We start from the raw sequence: 16441 nt of genomic DNA on the forward strand, positions 1-16441 counted from the left end.
GGAAAGCACTAGTAATTTCTGATATTCCCTATTACAAAAGCAATCGCTGCCAATTGATTCCTGTGGGGATGCCTCTGGCAGGAAGAGTTTATGATGATCAGGATATGTTTGTGTTCTCTCCACATGGTAGGGAGGGGACTGGTAAAGTCAAGTCATATTCAACTCCCTTGGAAAGTTGTCTGTATTTTAATATAACTATAACCATATTATAAAATTACAGTTCCATGTAGGATAATCCTCTAGACAGCAAGCAGGCAATGTGCCTACCAACTCTGATGTATTCTACTCTCCCAAGCTCTTAGTAAACACTCAATAATAAATACCACTGATGATGATGATAATCATCATATTCTGAAATACGATCCTGTTATCCAAGATAAATGTCCACAGTGCCTCACTGCCTCACCCATTGTCTAAGTGATATGAAATATGTTATTTTCTGGCCAAGTGACAAGGGGGCAAAGCCAGGGAAGATGGAGTTGGGGCATTCTGGTGAGCCTGGCTTCCACTCTCCCATCCCCCTCACCCCCATCCTGTACTAATTAGTTTAACAACCACCAAACAGTAAAATCAAGCAAACCCCTATCAATAGCTTCAGCATTAGGTGGTGGAATTTCTGAAGGCTGTGTCTCTTTACAAAGTATCTGAATTTGTGTGGCCAAGATTCAATAAGTTAGTGAACTTCATTTCTCCACCCATTCTGTTCCATATAGTCCTTTCTTGGACTTGCCCACCAGCCCCTCATTCACTTGCTGCCTCTGGCCTGGAACTCCCTCCCCCATATCAGACAGACATCCACTCTTTCCACTTTCAAAGCTTATTAAAATCATAGTTCCTCCAAGGAGACTTCCCCGACCTTGTCCTTCTCTTTCTCCCTTCTGCATCACCTATACACTTGGATTCTGTACTCTTTAAGCACTTGATATGTAAGTACTTAATATTCAGACCCATCTCAGTTCCACAACCCTTATGTACATGGCTGTAATGTATTTCATTGTTCATCTTCCTCTGTAGACTTTAAGCTATTAGCGGGTAGGGAACATGTATGCCTCCTCTGTTACACTGTATGCTCCCAAGCATTTAGTACAGTGCTTTACACACAGTAAGTGTTCAATAAATATGACTGATCTGTAGGGGCTTTGTTTGTATTTATGGAGTTTCTACTAAGCCTTTGTATGTCCTATATCTTCACTCCTCAAGAACCTGCAGCAGTTGTCCATCCACCTCCTCATCAAACAGAAACTCCTTAAAATTGGCTTTAAAGCTCACAATCATCTTGTCCCTTCATACCTCCCCTCTATGCTCTCCCATTTCAACCCAGCCCACACACTTCGCTCCCCTAATGCCAACCTACTCACTGTACCTCAGCATGGCTCAGTGGAAAGAGCATGGGCTTGGGAGTCAAAGGTCATGAGTTCGAATGCCAGCTCTGCCACTTGTCAGCTGTGTGACTCTGGGCAAGTCACTTAACTTCTCTGTGCCTCACTTACCTCATCTGTAAAATGGGGATTAACTGTGAGCCTCACGTGGGACAACCTGATTACCCTGTATCTACCCCAGCGCTTAGAACAGTGCTTGGCACATAGTAAGCGCTTAACAAATACCAACATCATTATTACCTCAATCACATCTATCTTGCTGCTGATGTCTTTTCCATAACCTGCTTCTGTCCTGGAATGTCCTCCCTCTTAACATCTGACAGACACTTTCCACCTTCAAAGCCTTATTGAAGGCACATCTCCTCCAGAAGGCCTTCCTTGACTAAGCTCTCCTTTTCTCTTTTCCTATTCCCTTAATAATAATAATTATAATAATAATAATGGCATTTGTTAAGTGCGTACTATGTGCCAGGCACTGTACTAAATGCTGGGGTGGATACAAGCAAATTGGGTTGGACAGAGTCCCTCTCCCCTATGGGGCTCATAATCTCAATCACTGTTTTACAGATGAGATAACTGAGGCCCAAAGAAGTGAAATGCCCAAGGTCTCATAGCAGACAAATGGTGGGGATGGGATTAGAACCCACAACCTTCTGACTGCCAGTCCTGTGCTCTATCCTCTACTCCATGGGTTTGCTCTCATTATTCACCCCTCCATTAGCCCCACCGAACTTATGTACATATTATGAGAAGCAGCATGGCATAATGGATAGAGCACAGTCCTGGGAGTCAGAAAGTCTTGGGTTCTAATCCCACCTCTGCTACTTGTCTGGAGGAGACCTTGAGCAAGTACTTCACTTCTCTGGGTCTCAGTTACCTCATCTGTAAAATGGGGATTGAGACTGTGAACCCCTTGTGGGACAGGGACTCTGTCCAACCCGATTTGCTTGTATCCACCCCAGTGCTTAGTACAGTACCTGGCACAAAGTAAGTGCTTAATAAATACCGTAATTATATCCACTCTGATTTATTTATATTAATGTCTATTTCCCACTCTAGACTATGAGCTCATTTTGGGCAGGGGATGTGTCTACCAACTCTGCTATATTATACTCCTCCAAGCATTTAGTACAGTGCTCTCCACACAGCAATTACTTAATTAATACAATTGATGGATTGAAAGCACCCTCCTTGAAGTGGGGAATAATGGAAACCATCCCTCCTGTATTCAGAGTCCTTATTCACTTCCACCTACTCTGGCACACAGACCTATGCCATGGAGGTCAGAGGGTGGATGTGGGTGGGTAGCATTCATGCTGAGTGAAGGAAGCCATTTATGCTGCGTTGCCGATGAATGATTTTTTTACCCAGTTCTGGCACAGGAGATAAGGTATTTCAGAAAATTGTTGAGGACTAATTAAATGATAAAGAACTGTGTCAATACCTGTCTTGACGTCAGCTATTTCTTAGTTGAATAAGCTATAGAACACTGCATCTTTTCCTCACCATCCAGATGGCCACCATGCCTATCCAGGCACTTATCACGTCAGTTTGACTCATCAACCTTCTCGCTGATCTCCCTGCCTCCAGTTTCTCTACTCCCTAGTCCGTACTTCATTCATTCTGCTTTCAAAAACATCATTTTGGGAGATCTTTCCTCTACTCAAAAATCTCCAATGGTTGTCCATTCTTTTCCACATCAAGCAGAAACTCTGACCAATGGCTTTGAGACATTTAATTAGCCTCCCTCTTATGTATCCACTCACTTCTGTCATTATACACAGATCACAGTCTTTCTTTCTCAAACTGGGCCTCATTCTAATCTCTCCCACCACTGACTCATGCCCTCCCCACTGCCTGTAACTCCCCTATCGTTCCTTCTCTTCCTCAAATCCAGCAGGTGACAGAACTCCAATCATCGAAGCCCTCTGAAATCACATTTTCTGGAGGCTTTAACTGATGATTAATTTCTAATCTCCCCAGTTTAGAACACCCCCAACTTCCACTTCAGAACTTCTGTGCCACCTACACTATTACTTAAGCACTAGCTCATGTACTTAGCTCTGTTTACTTCTTTCTCCTTTTTGCAAATGATTTTAGTGTCTGTCTTCTCTGGGAGATTGTAAACTCCTTGGGCATAAGGATCTGGTCTACTAATTCTATTGCACTCTCACACAAACTTAACATGTGCACATCAAATACTCAATAATACTATTGTTAAACTCAGCTGGTGGGCCTGAGATGCAAAGTGAGAGCTGCTGGGCTTGCCTGAATGAATGAAGGAATGCTGGTATAGTGGGGATTTCTTTAGGTCCTGCATTATCAATCAGTCAATCAGCATTTTATACAGTGCTGTGCACCCAGTAAGTGCTCAATAAATACCACTGATTCTTTTATTGAACACCTACTCTGTAATTCATTGATGTAATCCATCTTGGAATTGCCTTCCCAATGATCACTAGATTTTTTTTTTGGTTGTCTAAAGATGCCTTCTTTACTCTTGTAAAGAAACTTGGGAAAGCTATTTTATTGTAACCTCTTCTCCTTAAAATAATTAAACAATCGATCAATGGTATATATTGAGTGGTTACTCCTCACCATTTCACTATTTAAGAAAATGTTGACAGCAATCCTTCTAGACAATGCAAACAGAAAATCCACTGCACAGTCTCTGGTTATCTCTCCGGTTAAATTTTAGAATTCATCTCTGAAGTTGGAGTAGCTAAGAAGAAATTGATACATTGTGTAGTATGTTTCCTGAAATCTGCATTTATAAGAAAAGGGAATGCCCCAACATCTGTTCTTTTAAATGAACAAATATTCTTTGAATTTGTTTACAGTTTGACACACTACTAAAGTTGACATTTGTTAACTTTTCTGATAAATATTTGCAAATGATGTCCTGTGTGATTTTATTGTGAATTAAAAGAAATAATAATAATAATGTTGGTATTTGTTAAGCGCTTACTATGTGCCGAGCACTGTTCTAAGCGCTGGGGTAGACATAGGGGAAGCAGGTTGTCCCACGTGGGGCTCACAGTCTTAATCCCCATTTTACAGATGAGGGAACTGAGGCACAGAGAAGTTAAGTGACTTGCCCACAGTCACACAGCCGACAAGTGGCAGAGCTGGGATTCGAACTCATGAGCCCTGATTCCAGGGCCCGTGCTCTTTCCACTGAGCCATGCTGCTTCTCTGATATTGGCAGTTTAACTGATATAAATCAACAGAGGACCAGATACAAACATTTTCTCTTGATCACTGCCTTTGTGAAAATACAAAGAACTTGGTAGTGAAATTTGTCCTCTTGGAATATAAATTTTGCCAGGATTTCACATAGAATATACTTTCCCAGCATTTTTCTATCATTATTAACCATTTCCCAGAAAACCTCTGAAGTACAGAAATTGCATTTTAACTTATTTTGTGTTTCAAGAAAAATAATATGCTTTATTGTGTTCCCTTAATGTGTTTTTACATTTTTCAGCTGCAATTACTTTGCTTTAATGAGCTTACAATAGAAGATATAATAAAGACAGCATAAAAGTTAGTTAATTAGCCACACATGAAAAATATAACAAAGAATCTATTTGAAATTAAAGTCTATTGTGTGGTATAGTGTGGTTTTTCCTTGGAAACCCTTTGTGACCTTACCAAATATATTCAGAATTGCTTGTATTTTCATGTTCTCTGGAGTGTCCATAAGTGTTCAGAGAGCAAGAATATTTAAATTCCTTGTGAAAGTTATTTTAGTCCTTTGAAATCACAGTGATGAATGCAAGACGAGGTACCAAGACTGTATATCCAATTTGAAGAATCAGAATGCTACACAGGATTACTTTGATGTACAATAGCCAGCTGCAGAACTGTCTGCAAAGCTTGTTGAATTAAATTCTAAATTCTTTCAGTGTGAATCCTTTATTGAGGGTTTTGCTTATTCCTACCTTCTGAGCTGTGAGAATTTGACTGTTTTTAATAATCCCATGAGAATATTCAATTTGTACAGCAAAACACAGGGCAGAAGGGTAGATACCAGATAGAGTAATGGAGTATTTCTGCAGACTCATTGGCACTAGTGTGGAAACTCAAATTTGTCTTTAGTTTCCATCGTCAGTTTTATGTACCTATAATGGGTTTGGCTTGGAAAATTAGGAACTTCACATTTACACAAAATAAATGTCTGCTCCTCTAAAACTTGCATACATGATATAATACATTTAGTGGGGTTAATCCTCATTAAGATCTTGATTTTAAAGGATTAATTTAAATAATAGCCTATTTAAAAATTTTAGTTAATCTCACTCCAAAATCCATTCAGTTTTTATTTTAAATCACATTCAATGTGCTCACATTTTTCTGTGTTATTTTTCATAATGGTAAAAAAAAACCTGTATTAGTAAAGCCATAGGTCATTTGGTGATTTACATTGTTTAACACACTAAAATTATGTAGGCAAAACTGTATTCTAATCTTTTGTAATATATGTAACATTATCCCCAAGAAATATTTCAGCTACTTTGAGACTAAGGCAAAGCAAAAGTAATTTCCCCCCATAATCCAAATGACTTTTTTTGGACAAGGAGCAATGTGGTTTAGTGGATAGAGCACAAGTCTGGGAGTCAGAAGGACCTGGATTCTAATCCCATTTCTGCCACATGTCTGCTGTGTGTCCTTGGGCAAGTCACTTAACTCTATGGCTCAGTTACCTCATCTGGAAAATGGGGATTAAGACTGTGAGCCCCATGTGAGACCAGGACTTTGTCCAACCTGATTAACTTGTATCTACCCCCATTGCTTAGGACAGTGCTTGGCACATAGTAAGTGCTTTCCAAGTACCATAATAATAATAATGGTAACATACATTATTATGCAAAATTAGCCCAAACCTTTTAGACTGAGATTTGTAACCCTGAAGTAAATAAGAGATTATATCAGAGATTTGTTTCTATTTAGGTGGTTCATTATATCAGCAAGTCTTTTGTGACAGACCAGATGGTTAAAGGATGGATGTTCAGAGTCAATCTCCACAAAATATTCTGGGACAGTCATTTGCCCCCACGCAGTTCACCACTCAACTTTCATTTGTGAAATCTTAAAATATCAATTGACTAACTAAATCTTGGTATTGAGGGGAAACCACCACAGTCATCATCACCACCCTCAGTATTATTTAGCAACTATTTTTTATGGAGCGATAGGTCTCTGGGAGCATATAATAGAAGTTGAAAAAAACTCCTGCTCTCAAGAAGTTTACAGTCTAATAGGGGAAGACAGGAAGATAGCTGTAAACATGCAGTAGGAGCAAGTGTAGATACAACTGGTAACAAACTAAGTAAAATATTAATAAAATATGCAGGATAAGTGAACTGTAAGTGCTAAAGATGGTGTATGGGGTGACATAGCTATGAAGTTAGGATTAATCAGATAGAGCCTCCTGGAGAGCGAGATTTGAAGGTGGGGAGGGATGTGGTTTGGCAGATTTGAGGGTTAGGACCATAGTGCAGGGGGACCAATGTACACAATGGGTCAAAAATGTTCAGAGTTGGGTATAGTTAGTAGGTTGGTTTAGGAGGAACTAGGATTACAGATAGCAAGCAAGGAGAGGAAAAAATAAGACTACTGTTAACAGTCTAAAATCTGAAGGTCAGGACTTTCTATTTAATTTGTAGAGAATTGGATATTGGAGGTTTTGAAGAAGGGAAGTAATGCATTCTGAATAGCATTTTAGGAAGATAATTGAGGTGGTTATATATAGACTGAAGAGGAGTGAAACTGGAGGCAGGGAGACCAGTAGGTAAATTGTTACAGATTAAGCTGGACCCTATATGTCTGCACTGGTCCCAGTGCAGCATGATACAGTTTGTCTGACCTAATCAGGCCCCCAAGTGACAAAAGGAGGTGGGGTGGGGATGCATTCAGACCTGATTCAGTCCACATCCATTTGTTCTTTGTCTTGGACCAGGGTCCAATGACCAACTTGGTCACAAGATGTTTGGTAAAATTTAGGGCGATGACTTGAATGCTGACATAAGAGTTCAGTGTACTCTGCCAGTGAAGATCCAATTTCTCTTTCCTTTAGACATGATTGCATTGTAGTTGCTCATGCCTTCATTTCTCTGGATTATGTAAAATCCAATTTGCTTAGTCAATTGATCTCAATCCATTTCATTTGACTAGAGGCCTAGAAGAATAAATTCAGCTTCTAAAGGGTCTCTAATATAGGAGTAGGAATAGCTTTGGCCTAAGAGGATCACTCTGCTTTATCATCTGTGACCCATTCATATTGTAAGACTTCAAGCCCATAGGGTTTTTCCAGATTTGCTCTCCCTACACTTACAGAAGGTTGCCTAACTGAGATTCTGCCAGACTTGAATCCTGCATTTTGCATATGTGTGTTGGAAAGAGAATTCTTATGCCTATGATTAGAGAATATCATTGTTTGATTGTAGTTTTCCATCTACTTTTTTCTTTTCACAACTAGTCAACTAGAGCAGAGGTTTCAAATTTGAGGTCTGTTTTTTGACAAGAGAGATTTCTGCTGAGCTAGCAAGTCAGTAAGATTTACCAGATATTAACCTACCAAGCTGCAGTAAGGAGTCAGTGAAATATTGTACAAGATTAGGCTTAGTGTAGCAGTGAATTATGCACTGTGTATTTAGACTATTCTGCTGTTATAGTATGTTTATCTGTTGACTTCCACAAAGATTTAAGGTTTTGTTCTACTTAATAATTTGCTTTATTTTGTTTGACATGTTTTTTACGTCCGCCGTAGGCACGGATACATAAGATACACAATCGTGGGAGATAGTTTGAAGAGAAAGCACAGTACCCAACATGCTAATGTAAAGAACTTCGGAATGGAAAATTTACCTAATTGCCTCGTTCTTTTATCCCACTGTTGAATAATTTGGAAAAATGACATTAAAGGATAGGCACAGAATTGACTGATATTCTTTTGCTACAGTCTAGTTCTTAGCTATGCCATAAACTAAGACAAAAAATTCCATCATTGATTTTTGGTCTGATGTCAAAGTCAAATTACTTTGATCATTGTCTGTAGTCACTGAACATTGAGATCTAATTATATTTTATATTCTTCATCTTGTTCTCTTACTGAAAATGTTCAAAGTTGTGGTCTGGTGGTTTGACATAGTGTAGGGAAAGTATATCTTTTATGCACCTTGTGGTCTTTAAATAATTACCAGTTGACTGACTGATAAATTAAGGTTGTAAGCTAACCAGAGGTGGTAGAATGGTTAAATACAGTTTAAAAAAACCCACAAACTATCTCAGAAATATCTTAAGGCTTGGATAAATGTGAGATGGTATGTAGAAGTTGCTAAATGGCAATTACCCAACATCTCTCTTGTCACACTCAGTACAATTAATACACTAGCTCTAATTTATCTGAATCAAAACAGTCTATTACCTATGCTATCCAAAGGTTGAGATCTCAAGATTCCCAATCTATGAAAATACGATCATTGCTCTTTCCCAAATTTAATTAGCTTTTAAATCAGTCCTGCAGTAAGTACTCACAAAGTCTAAAATGTCCCCACATTTTTGGTCTTGAATCAATCACATTGAGTGCTTACTGTGTGCACTGTACTAAGCGCTTGGGAGTGTATTATATAAAATAAAACTAACACATTTCCTGCCCACAATGAGCTTACTGTCTAGAAGAGACAGACATTGATATAAATAAATAAATTAATTACAGATATGAACATAAATGCTGTGGGGCCGGGAGGGGAATGAATAAAGGGAGCAAGTCAGGGCAATGCAGGAAGGAGTGGAAGAAAAGGAAAAGAGGGCTCAGTCAGGGAAGGTCTCTTGGAGGAGATGTGCCTTCAAGTGAGGCTTCAAAGTGGGGAAGTGTAATTGTCAGATATGAAGAGGGAGGGCATTCCAGGCTAGAGGCAGGACATTGATGAAAGGTTGGTGGTGAGATAGATGAGGTACGGTGAGGAGGTTGGCATTAGAGGAGCAGAGTGTGCAAGTTGGATTGCAGTAGGAGAGTAGCGAGGTGGGGTGGGAGGGGGCAAGGTGATTGAGTGCTTTAAAGCCGATGGTAAGGATCGTAGTGTTGCTGATTATGATCATGATGATGGAATCTCCCATCTAGAATGCTGAATCAGCATGCTGAAATGTCAGGACTAAAAACCCATCAGAAGGAAATGATTGTAGTGATAGTAGTTTGTGCAGTGTTACTCACATTCTCTTACCGCTACCATTTATGTTCCTGCTGGTGCCAGGGATGTACTGATTGAGTAGGCAGGCAGGGGTGCAGGACATTGGAAAGTGAACACAGAGGTTTCTTATTTCTAGGTGCATGGCCAAGTTATAGCAGAAGTGACTGCAGCATGGTGCCGAGGCTGTGATGTAGCATCATAACCTAGCGTGGGGTGGCCTTGGGACCTGGTGCTTGCTCCACATTAGCCAACAATTTCTCTTCAAGATTCCTGCTGGGTTGGTCTACCTCATATAATGCCCTAGCTGGTTCTTCAGTCAAAACCCTTCCCCACAAATGGCACACCATCAATAGACACTGTCCTACCTGCAGATCTGGGAATAGAATCTGGAGACCTGATTTCCAGACCAGTGGTTTACCCTGGATCAATGACCAGAGATTATAGGGAATGGAAAAATAAATACTGTTATGCTTAAAAGCCAGGCATTCTTATAATAATAATAATGGTATTTGTTAAGTGCTTCCTATTCATCATTCATTCAATATTATTTATTGAGCACTTACTATGTGCAGAGCACTGTACTAAGCACTTGGAATGTACAAATCAGCAACAGATAGAGACAGTCCCTGCCCATTGTCGGACCTACAGTCTAATCGGTGGAGACAGACAGACAGAAGCAATAGCAATAAATAGAATCAAGGTGATGTACATCTCATTAACAAAATAAATAAGGTAATAAAAATATATACAAATGAGCGGACGAACACAGTGCTGAGGGGAGGGGAATGGAGAAGGGGAGGAGCAGAGGGAAAGGGGGGGGAAGGGGTCTTAGCTGAGGGGAGGTAAATGGGGGGACAGAGAGGCAGCAGAGGGAGCAGAGGGAAAAGGGGAAGTTCAGTCTGGGGAGGCTCTTGGAGGAGGTGAGCTCTCAGTAGGGCTTTGAAGAGGGGAAGAGAGTTAGTTTGGCGGAGGTGAGGAGGGATGGCATTCCAGGACAGCGGGAGGACGTGGCCCAGGGGTCGACAGCGGGATAGGCGAGAACGGGGGGACGGTGAGGAGGTGGGCGGCAGAGGAGCGGAGCGTGCGGGCTGGGCAGTAGAAAGAGAGAAGGGAGGAGAGGTAGGAGGGGGCAAGGTGATGGAGAGCCTTGTAGCCTAGAGTGAAAAGTTTTTGTTTCATGCGGAGGTTGATGGGCAACCACTGGAGGTTTTTAAGAAGGGGAGTGACATGCCCAGAGTGTTTCTGCAGGAAGATGATCCAGGCAGCGGAATGAAGAATAGACTGGAGCGGGGAGAGACAGGAAGAAGGGAGATCAGAGAGAAGGCTGACACAATAATCCAATCGGGATATTATGAGAACCTGTACCAGTAAGATAGCTGTTTGGGTGGAGAGGAAAGGACGGATCTTGGCGATATTATAAAGGTGAGACCGGCAGGTCTTGGTGACGGATTGGATGTGTGGGGTGAATGAGAGAGCCGAGTCAAAGATGACACCGAGGTTGTGGGCTTGAGAGACGGGAAGGATGGTCATACCATCCACAGTGATAGGGAAGTCAGGAAGAGGACAGGGCTTGGGAGGGAAGAGAAGGAGCTCAGTTTTGGACATGTTGAGTTTTAGGTGGCGGGCAGACATCCAGGTAGAGACGTCCTGGAGGCAGGAGGTGATACGAGCCTGAAGGGAGGGGGAGAGGACCGGCAGAGATGTAGATTTGTGTGTCATCTGCATAGAGATGATAGTTGAAGCCGTGAGAGCGAATGAGTTCAACAAGGGAGTGAGTGTAGATGGAGAACAGAAGAGGGCCAAGAACTGACCCCTGAGGAACTCCTACAGTTAGAGGATGGGAGGGGGAGGAGGAGCCTGCGAAGGAGACCGAGAATGAATGGCCAGAAAGATAAGAGGAGAACCGGGAGAGGATGGAGTCCGTGAAACCAAGGTGAGATAAGGTGTGGAGGAGAAGGGGATGGTCGAGAGTGTCAAAGGCAGCTGAGAAGTCAAGGAGGATTAGGATAGAGTAAGAGCCATTGGATTTGGCAAGAAGGAGGTCATGGGTGACCTTTGAGAGAGCAGTCTCGGTAAAGTGGAGGGGACCGAAGCCAGATTGGAGGGGGTCCAGGAGAGAATTGGAGTTAAGGAATTCTAGGCAGCGAGTGTAGATGACTCATTCTAGGAGCTTGGAAAGGAAGGGTAGTAGGGAGATAGGGCAATAACTGGAAGGGGAAATGGGGTCGAGAGAGGTTTTTTTAGGATGGGGGAGACATGGGCATGTTTGAAGGCAGAAGGGAAGAAGCCATTGGAGAATGAGCTGTTAAAAATAGAAGTTAAGGAGGGGAGGAGGGAAGGGGCGATGGTTTTTATAAGGTGAGTTGGAATGGGGTCCGAAGCACAGGTGGAGGGGGCGGCACTTGCGAGGAGGGAGGAGATCTCCTCTGAGGATACTGCAGGGAAAGATGAGAAAGTAGGGGAGAGGGTTGGGGGGGGAGGCAGAGGGGGAGGGGTGACTTTGGGAGCTCAGACCGGATTGTGTTAATTTTCGTGATGAAGTAGGTGGCCAGATCGTTGGGTGTGAGGGATGGGGGAGGGGGAGGAACAGGGGGCCTGAGGAGAGAATTAAAGTTCTGGAACAATTGGTGGGGGTGACGGGCATGGGTGTCAATGATGGAAGAAAAGAAGTTTTGCCTGGTGGATGAGAGGGCAGAGTTAAGGCAGGAAAGGATAAATTTACAATTGATACGGCTTACTGTGTGCAAAGCACTCTTCTAAGCACTGGGGTTGATACAAGGTAATCAGATTGTCCCACGTGGGGATCACAGTCTTCATCCCCATTTTGCAGATGAGGTAACTGAGGCACAGAGAAGTGAAGTGACTTGCCCAAAGTCACACAGTTGATAATCATTACCCTATTTATTTTGTCATTACCCTATTTATTTTGTTAATGAGCTGTACATCACCCTGATTCTATTCATTTGCTATTGTTTTAATGAGATGTTCTTCCCCTTGATTCTATTTATTGCCATTGTTCTTGTCTGTCTGTCTCCCCCGATTAGACTGTAAGCCCATCAAAGGGCAGGGACTGTCTCTATCTGTTACCAATTTGTACATTCCAAGCGCTTAGTACAGTGCTCTGCACATAGTAAGCACTCAATAAATACTATTGAATGAATGAATGAATGATAAGTGGCGGAGCCGGGATTAGAATCCATGACCCCTGACTCCTAAGCCTATGCTCTTTCCACTAAACCTTGCTGCTTCTCTTTAAACCATTGTGTTTTTTTAATTTGTTTTGCTCCTTAACACCTATACCTCATTTGCTTTTTTCTTATAGCTATTAATCAATCAATTGTATCTATTTAGCACAATAGAATTAGTAGAGTGGTTCCTGCCCACAAAGAGTTTATGATCTAGCAGAGGATTCTTAATTAGTGATTACTTCAGTTCGTGTCTTTCATAGTTCCATTGGGTGGAGCCCTTTGAAACCGCAACGAAATAATGTGTAAAACTGGATTGCTGCAGGTTGTCAGTAATGTGGCACATTATTTAGCTTCTAATTTCAATCTTACATTGACTAACTGGAGGAAAGGTGGTGGTTTCTCTCCCAAGTAAAGAGGATCATCACAAGAAAAAAAAAGTTTGGCTATCTACGATGGGTTTATCGGAACAACCTTGGAGAGAAGGTCAAAAATGTTTGCCCACCCTTGCCCACCTTAACCATTTCATTATAATGATACAAAATGTCACAATCATTTGCTTGATGAAGTAAGTTCAGTAGCATTCCTGAAATCAAAATTCTTTAACATTGTTCACTTCTGAGCCAAATCTATTTTTTTTCAGGTTCTGGATCTGGGTGGGCCCATGCTAATTTGCATAGCTACTCTCCAATCAGCCAGAAAAGATGGTCTATGTGCCAGCAAACAGACTGCCTCCTTTCCTTGTGTTCCATACTCTCCTGCCTGTGGCAGAGAAACAATTTTCTTGCTTCTCTCCCTTAACCTTATATGGCTGGAAGTCCTTTCTGTTGAGATTCTAAGAAGGATTCTCACTTGCTGTGGTGTGGGAACCAAGCATATTTCAGGAAAGTGTGGGGAGGGTGAAGAGAAGGAAAAGGAGTGGGGAAAAAACACCTAATTCAATTGAGGATAAAGGGCCCTGGAGTTATTAGGCCAGAGACCTGACTCCTGGCATGAGTGAAATAGGGCAATTGCATGGATGCTGGGAGCCAAGAAATGCATTTATACACTGGTGGAGGCATTAGCGTCTGAGGGCTGACAGCTCTACAGTTCCTCTGAAAAAAATTCTAGATGGTCCAAATTCTGCCTTTCTGTAACCACATAGCTTCCACTGAAGGACAAGACTTGGCTCATTTTAGATCAGATTTAAAGGGAAAAGATAATTGCTCTACTATGCTTTGGCATGTTACAGACTACATCCTGGAGAGATTTTAATTCAATTGCTAAGGAATAAAAAAAAAAACCAACAACTACAAAACAGATGTATGGGCAGAACTCAGAGTGAAGTAAATTAATGAATTGAACATTTACCTCAATTCCTGCAAAGAATAAAAGACAAAATATATTTCAAGATATAGGGTGCATGTTGAATCTTTTAGACATGTGGCTGATTTCAAAATGGCTGCATTCAACATGAAAAATACCATTCTAAGAAATGAAAAAAACATCTTAGAGAAAAGAACATTCAAATAACCTTGATGGGTTAGAGAAGTGGTCAGAAACGATTCTAATGAAGAGAGTAGGGAAGAAAAAAACCAAACTGTACAAGTTCAAGATGGGGAATTGGTAGCTTTGTGTAGAAAGAATCGAGGGTTTATTTGGACCTAAAGTTTAGACGCTGTCTGTAATGGCGTAGCCTAGGTGATAGAGCATGGGCCTGCGAGTCAGAAGGACCTGGGTACTAATCCTGATTCCACCATTTGTCTGCTGTGTGACCTTGGGAAAGTCTGTCAACTTCTCTGTGCCTCAATTAATCTGTAAAATGGGGATTAAGACTGTGAGCCTCATATGGGACAGGGACTGTGTCCAACTCGATTTGCCTGTATCTACCCCAGTGCTTAGTATGGTATCTGGCACATGGTAAGCACTTAAATGCCACAAGTATTATTATTATTAGCGTGGAGTTGTTGAAACAGGAAAAAGAATAGGAGGTATAAGGGAGAGGAAAATGTGACCATTCTGAGATGATTTCCTTGCTTTGTCTGTCACCAGCTATGTCCTTGCCCAAGTCCTTTGGCCTCTGCCCAAGTTTACAGCATTTCCATAAAGCTATCACTTCACCAAAAAGCTTTTCTACCCTGATGATATTTTATAAAGCCATCTTGATTATCCATTTCTGAACTGCTAGTGTCCCCAAGCCCTCCCTTTTTTCTCTCAGAGTAGCTGGTCTCTGGCCACTGCTCTTCTCCCCTATTGCTGCCTGCCTCTTCTTCCAGTGCAGTACTACCCCTGCTCCTTTTATCACAGGGGCCCTACCCCTTGTCTAATTACTGGAACCCTGAGTTATATCATCTGATTCACATCCTCTAACACTTATGTATTCATGCCCACTGTCTGCATACATATGTATCTATGATGTCTGCGATGGACCATCCAGTGTATTTATTCTGATTTTTCTATTTGTAAATATTTTTACATCTGTCTCCCCTGTTAAAATATAAGCACACTCTAGGCAGGGAATGTGTCTCACGCACATGTTGTAATTTCCCAAGCACTTAGGAAAGCATATTTCACTTGTTAGGTATTCATTAAATCCCTCCTTACAACTATCTTCCTGCCCACCAATGCCACTGAACTCTACCCCTTCCCCATCCAAGTTCCCTGATCCCTCCTAGCCGCCTTTGAAATGGTGGATCAGGAGAAATCACAGATCTGCTAACAGTCAATAGTCATTTTTTTCCTGCTTCTTCCATCTTGCTGGCCTCCTTTACCTGGGCCATTTTCATTTCAGGATTATCTTGCTGATGTAGTGGTGAATTGCTGGAGGGCCAGAATTGAAAATTGAAGGTGTCCCAATTCCTCCAAGCTTCCAATGGAGGACAGGAGGCTCAGACTACTGCTAGCTGAAAGTTGGCAGTCCTTAATGTCGAGGTGCATGTCCAGGTGCATTCTGTCAGGACAGGAGGAATACTCAGTTTCATTGAAAGGATAGAAGAAAAAACCTGCTAATGGAAAAACGTCTAAAACACTGAAATGAGCTACTGAGCAAGGTGGTGTTGGAATCTCCTATGGAGGTTTTAAAAGATTGCATATATACTCTGAATGAAATTTACACTTGCTGACAGGCAACAGAGGATGATGTAGAAGTCGGTCAAAGAACCCTAGCAGACCTGGGAATTCAAGTCAGAGGTGGACTTTTTGGGTTATCTTGATGAGGAGCCAGGAAGCATTTTTCTATCCTCCAGATTGGCCCAACACCTGTGCTTCTTTGAAGGTGAGCAGGGAATTTGCTCTAAGCACTGTATACAGAGAAGTCTCACTTGTCCCCCAAGCAGCGTGGCTCAGTGGAAAGATCTCTGGCTTGGGAGTCAGAGGTCATGGGTTCAAATCCCGGCTCTGCCACTTGTCAGCTGGGTGACTCTGGGCAAGTCACTTAACTTCTCTGTGCCTAAGTTCCCTCATCTGTAAAATGGGGATTAACTGTGAGCCTCAGGTGGGACAACCTGATTACCCTGTCTCTATCCCAGCACTTAGAACAGTGCTCTGCACATAGTAAGCACTTAACAAATACCAACATTATTATTATTATTGTCTAGGAATTGGCTATTTGGGGTGGCACACAACAACCTGGGCCCTACTCCTGAAGCACCCTTGGGGAAAGTTGTGGTGGGAAAGGGGCCATGTTCCAAAAGAAGAAATCAGAATA

At 41.8% G+C, this 16441-nt stretch overlaps 1 protein-coding gene across 15 annotated transcripts in view; it reads left to right on the forward strand.

Moving 5' to 3' along the window:
• Nucleotides 1-16441, forward strand: part of ERC2 (ELKS/RAB6-interacting/CAST family member 2) — a 900196-nt gene that overhangs the window by 735791 nt on the left and 147964 nt on the right. The gene's annotated exons all lie outside the window — the stretch shown is intronic.

The sequence above is a fragment of the Ornithorhynchus anatinus genome, chromosome X1 (genome assembly GCF_004115215.2).
Source record: "Ornithorhynchus anatinus isolate Pmale09 chromosome X1, mOrnAna1.pri.v4, whole genome shotgun sequence".
NCBI lineage: Eukaryota > Metazoa > Chordata > Mammalia > Monotremata > Ornithorhynchidae > Ornithorhynchus > Ornithorhynchus anatinus.